Genomic DNA, 6,875 nt, shown 5'->3' with positions numbered 1-6,875 from the left:
TGTACATTAAATGTACATGTTTCGGAAGGAAAAAAAAGCTCACATTTGATGTTTTTCAGTGTATTTCTTAACTGTTATGTACATTACATGTAACGTGTAAAATTAATGTTAATAGATTATTATTATTATTATTTTTTGGGTGTAGTTACCTTACACTGTGCATCTTCTTTATATTAGTTTTTAACTGTAAATTTAAGTTAAATCTGTTAAACCTAAAATGTTGTTACCATTTTTATAGTAAAGTTCTGGCAACTACAGCTATGTATTTTATTATTATTATTATATTTTTTTTACAGTGTATAATTGCAACAAACCAACTACCACATTATATAGTAAAATACTGTAAATCAATCAATAGAGTTGCTGTTTCATAATGATTCGATGTGTCTCTTCTCCATTTGGTGTTAACATCTTACTAGCATCTAATTCCTCATGCATTTCAGCTAAACTTGATTCCTACAAGCACTGTAAACATGCAGTTATCACCTAAGTCATATTAAATGTATTTGACTGTATATATATATATATATATATATATATATATATATATATATATATATATATATATATATATATATATATATATATATATATATACTGTTATACTTTTTTCAGGATTCTTTGACGAATAAAAAGTTAAAAAGAACAACATTTATTTAAAACATAAATATTTCCAACAATTAATATCACTTATGCCTAATGGTTAGAGAGTTGGACCCGAAGGTTGCAGGTTTGAGTCCTGGTGCTGGCAGGAGTTGTAGGTGGGAGGGAGTGAATGAACAGTGCTCTCTTCCACCCTCAATACCCATGGCTGAAGTACCCTTGAGCAAGGCACTGAACCCTCAGTTGCTCCCCAGGCGCTGGATATATACTTATATATACTTCTCAAAGCACCAATTCCGAGTATGGGTTACCATAAGTGGCAAATGTTACGACTTTCTCTTTTCTTTCAATTATCCTGCTGAATAAAAGTATTAATTTCTTTCAAAAAATAAAAAGAAAGAAGAAAAATGTACGGACCCCAAACTTGTACATTGTTTATTTTTTTAAAATGTAGTACTTTCATACTTCCATTCAAAAAAGGTCCATTCAATTACTGGTCTTTACTGTACAGCTTAAAATATAATGTTTTATGCTGCTACATTATCTGTGATAATGAGTAGTAAGATGGTTAAAATCTGTTCTATTCGAGCTGATTACAGTCTAAGCTGTGGCTTCATGGAGGGGTGAATCTGGACCAAGGATGTCTACATTACCCACTGACGTCTGATCCTGCGGCTCAAAACTGGATTACTGGAAAGAGGACAGTGAGGTCATGCACAATTACTCAAATTAAGCTCTGCGAACAGCACTACATTAAAGCCCCCTGAAAAAATCTAATTACGTCAAATTGAAGTATCATACATTAAAGGGATTTTAGATGCAAATGTTACCAGTTTTACTTGAGGGTAAAAATAGTACCATATACTTGGCCAAACTATTAGAGGACAAATAATGTTTAATAGCTTATGAAGAAACTTTGTAACAGTAATAATGGATATTAAAGCACAAAGGATTATTAAATGATTATCCAAATGGAGTGCAAAGAATTTGGGAGAAGCATCCAGCGATTCCAGCCAATCACAAAATAAGAGCACAAACAGCAGCTTCTTAAAGGAACAGTTCACAAAAAAACAAAAAAAAACAAAAAAAAAAAACAACTGAAAATGTACTTATCCTTTGGCCATTCAAGATGTAGATAAGTCTGAGTCTTCTTCAGAACAGATTTGGAGAAATAGCTGAAATAAATAAATAAATAAAATCCTTAAGGGGGGGGGGGGGGGGGGGGGGTGAAATGCTATTTCATGCATACTGAGTTTTTTACACTGTTAAAGAGTTGGATTCCCATGCTAAACATGGACAAAGTTTCAAAAATTAAGTTGTACGTTTGAAGGAGTATTTTTGTTCCAAAAATACCTCTTCCGGTTTGTCACAAGTTTCGGAAAGTTTTTTTCAAGTATGGCTCTGTGTGACGTTAGATGGAGCGGAATTTCCTTATATGGGTCCTGAGGGCACGTCTGCCGGAAGAGTGCGCGCTCCCGTATAGCAGAGCACAGCAGAGACATTCACTGATCAGAGCGAGAGCGAAATGTCACAAAAGAAGTGTGTTTTTGGTTGCCAGGGCAAGACAACCCTGCACAGATTACAAAAAAAAAAAAAAAAAAAAAAAAACAGCATTAAGGAACCAGTGGATGGAGTTTATTTTTACAGAGCATCAACAGAGTTGTGCAAGTGTTTTTGTTTGTTCCCTGCATTTCGAAGATGCTTGTTTTACAAACAAGGCCCAGTTTGACGCCGGATTTGCATATCGCTTATTTCTTAAGGATGATGCAAACCCAACGAAAAAGGGTCACGATCGTGTGTTGGAACCGCATGCGGTGAGTAAAACTGCTTCAGATATCTCTGTGTTATTAACTTAGCTATCAGCGCGTAAGCACATCAAGTAAACAACATGCGATGTTGTCATCAAACTGCACTTTCCACATGTACAGCTTACACTTTACACCTTACACCTTACAATCCATTATAATGTTTACTCCAGTGAAAAAGTCCACCCCCTGTTGTCCTGTCACATCCTAATCTCTCAACATATTTGTTTAGAACAGTTTTAATCTATAAATATTGCTTGATCTGTGCATATTTCTATTCTGATTCAGACCAGACCACTTTTTAACACTGGAGAAAGCATTATGATGGATTATGGACTCATATTTTAAAGAGAAAAAAAAAAGTAAAAAAAATAAAAATAAAAAAAAAGTAAAAAAAATAAATAAATAAACTTTAATGATGGATTTTTTTTCTTCATAAATGCTGCCTTTCATAAACTCATCTATATCTTAGATGGCCCTAAAGTAAATTGTAAGCAAATTTTCTTTTTTGGGTGAACTATTCCTTTAACTCACTCACATGTTGTTACTGCACCCTTAAAATCCTAAATGTCAACTAGCTTCAATTATCTAGTGTGCACGGCTTCACTGAACTGTGCTCCAAATTCTACAGTAGTGAATTATAATCAAGCAAGTGAAAATTGTTGCATGTGACATGTTATTACTAAAGTAATATCATAAAGTTGTCAAAAAAAATCATGTTTTCAACCAAGTTTTCAATCTTGTTTTCCCTGCTGGGCATAAATAATGTTAGATTGTGCAGTTAGTGAGGTTGAACGTTAAGGCATGTAATATGTTTCAGAGGCAGGCGGCTTCTCATGGGTCACATTAGCCAGAATCGGCTGACACAAATCAATACAAAGACAGATGCTTCACCAGTTTCATATTTTCCTTTTAAACAATATCTTATTAATTTGTGTTCATATAAAACAATTTTTCTGGATGACAGTGAAACTATAGATTCTGCCGGAGGCAATCAAATGTCATCATGTTCTTTCTCATATGATGATGGGAAGTTTTTCAGAAGATGACATGAGACCATAACCTCAGGCCCTTTGTTTAAATCTGAGAGAATTTTTTTGGGGGGTTTGTAGTCCAATTTATCTATTAATTTATTTTTTTGGTGTACTGGACAGATTTAATTCTGGTCTGGACTGCTAAAATGGAAAATCGCAGAACGCATTTTGAGGACAGATGCCATGTTGATCTATTCACATCATCAATCAGCCTGGCACACATTTCACAGGGGAAACTAGATTTTTAGATTTTCTTTAAGAAGAGTGAATGTTACTTGGCTGTGGAACACTTGCTGTCATGATGCTAGGGTATTGAGGGTGGTTGTCAGGATGTTGCTATACTGTTGCTAGGGTGTTATGAGTGGTTGCTAGGTACTGTCACAAGTGATGCCCATTTCTGCTACATAGGAAAATAATCATGTTTTGGTTAATCATGCAATGTCACAATTATTAGCTAAAAGGTCCAAATTGTGGCATGCTACAGTCTGAAATAAAGTAATAATTAAGACAAAATGTCAAAATTATGATAGTCATAATTATTCAAAATTCTGACATGCTAAGTCATAATGATGAGATCACAATTATGACAAAATTTCTAAATTATGATAACTGTATGAGATGCTTGATGTTAAATAATTATGACAACGTCTTCTTTAGTAAATTACTCTTTAGTAATAATTAGATAAATTAGAATTATGGCAGTCAAATTTATGAGATTAAAAAGTCATTACGAAAAATGTATTAGCAAAAACCATGACATACCACTTTATGTCATAATTATTATATAAAGTCCAAATTATGACAAAAGTATGGCAGCGATAATTATTGCATGAGTCCAAAAAATGGCATACTAAGATTGCATAATGAGATAAAAAGTCACATTTATAAGATAAAGGTCATAATTATGACATGAAGTAAATATTATGAAAAGTCAAAATTATGACATACTAAGTCAGTTATGAGATAAAAGGGTCTAATTTATGGAATTAATATTTATTGTATGAGATTATGAAAAAGTTATGAAAAGTCAAAATAACAAGATATTACAGGTAAGTCATAATTATTACAAAGCTGAATTTATAAGATAATGGGCTTCCATAGAATCATGTACCATTTAATCGCTGATGGAAAAAGGAGTCTATGTGAGCTTTTCCGCTGAGGTACACTTTCTAAACAATGAAAAAAAAAAAAAAAAAAAAAACTTACTCATGATCGAGGACTGGATGGATAACAAAGGCAAACAAAATTGCTGGCCGCCCATTTTGCTTTGTGAGACGGCAATCAGCGGCGACACACAATGACTACATTCAGCTACAAACATGCCACACTTTGTCATATCCAATCAAAATGAAATAAAACAGCAGGACGGCCCAGTGCAACAGTTTAACCACACAGAGAGACAAAAACACAGGCAGGGAATGCATTATGTTTAGAGACCACTGCATGACATTACAGTACATCTGTTTATTTCTCTGCCATCAGTGCTCAATTAGAATCTTCTTCTTCTTTTTTATTAGTTAAAATTTCCTGTAGTAGCCGACAATGTGCATTTCCATTTCAAAATACATTCAGAAATACTATTTCTTATATGTCTGTGTATTGCATTTGACTTACTTTGAAGGCACTTTGTAGTGAACTCTATAATTTTACCTTTTTTAGAATTTTTAGTTTTTATTTCATTTTTTATTATATTGAGGAATTTGAGAAAGGTTTGAGAACAGTTTTGAATATATTTCAAGGATATAAATAAAACAATTTATTGGAGTAAAACAAACAAACAAACAAACAACTTTTAAATCACGATGCTATATGCCCATGATTTGCAATTATTTGTAATATTTACTAGAAATTTCTGAGTGAAATTTGTTTGTGCACCATTACCCCCCAATGTAATTTACTGAGAGGCGTATCTACAGTAAGGTTACATTGGTTAACTATAACTAAGTTATATTAATGTTATTTAATGGACCTGAGCAAACATCTGTACTTCCAAATGTAATGTTTAATTCAATGTGTTGCTTGCATCTTTATAATTAAAACTATTTTATGTTTATTTTCTTCATCATAAATAATATTTTTTAGGATTTAAAATGATAAATATATATATATATATATATATATATATATATATATATATATATATATATATATATATATACTGTACAGAACAAAAGTTTGGACACACCTTCTCATTCAAAGAGTTTTGAACTATGAAAATTGTAAATTCACACTGAAGGCATCAAAACTATGAATTAACACATGTGGAATATGGAATTATATACATAACAAAAAAGTGTGAAACAACTGAAAATATGTCATATTCTAGGTTCTTCAAAGTAGCCACCTTTTGCTTAGATTACTGCTTTGCACACTCTTGTTATTCTCTTGATGAGCTTCAAGAGGTAGTCACCTGAAATGGTCTTCCAACAGTCTTGAAGGAGTTCCCCGAGAGATGCTTAGCACTTGTTGGCCCTTTTGCCTTCTGTCTGCGGTCCAGCTCACCCCTAAACAATCTCGATTGGGTTCAGGTCCGGTGACTGTGGAGGCCAGGCAGGGGCGTCGCTAGGCCCTTTTTAGGGGGGCTTCAGCCCCCCTAAACTTATGCCCAGCCCCCCTAAAAATTATTTGATTAATTAATTAGTGATCGCTTCAGTCCCCTTTAAAATCTCATTTGAGACGGTGGCAAGCTGCATCAAGTTCCGGCTCCTCCCCTTATCTGAGTCTGCATGGATTCAGCGCGTTTTTCAATCCACAGGGGCGCCGAGCAGAGCGAACATCAGAGAGTAGCTACAAGGTGTGTGTGTGCGTGTGCGCGTGTGTGTGTGTGTGCGTGCGTGTGTGCGTGTGGTGTGTGTGTTCTCGCATCCAATACCAGTACGTCTTCGCTGCGTTCACTTTCAGCCTTTATCACAGTGTGACAGATTTTTTTTTTTTCTTCCAACAAAAATGAAGCGATTAACACCCATGAAAACATACTTTAGAAAACGATCATGATTTATTTTAATTTACTTTTTGAAATTGAAAACATATTATTGTGTATTTCGGCATTACATTATGCAGCCATGCAAAATAAATTATTAATGACACACATCATTGTCTGAAAGCACTAAATGGCACAGAGAGAGAAACATCATGTGGAGTTATTTTGTTTTCTATTATTAAACATAATTTTGTATTAAGTAATAATTAATCATTAGTGTATCATGATACATATATCATATACGTAAGAGTAGGCTAAAGGGATCTGTGATTTTTTTTTTTTTTTTTTAAGTAATTGATTTATAGAAGTGGCAAATTGATAATGATGTTATTTTTAATAAATATAAATAAATATAGAACAGATTAAACATATTGCCAATAGACAATTACATTAATACATGTTTTGTCTATATTCTTAATGAATATTAGCTGGTTAGTTAAATGATTTGAAATG

Source organism: Carassius gibelio, chromosome A1 (assembly GCF_023724105.1).
Source record: "Carassius gibelio isolate Cgi1373 ecotype wild population from Czech Republic chromosome A1, carGib1.2-hapl.c, whole genome shotgun sequence".
NCBI lineage: Eukaryota > Metazoa > Chordata > Actinopteri > Cypriniformes > Cyprinidae > Carassius > Carassius gibelio.
This window is presented reverse-complemented; position numbering follows the sequence as displayed.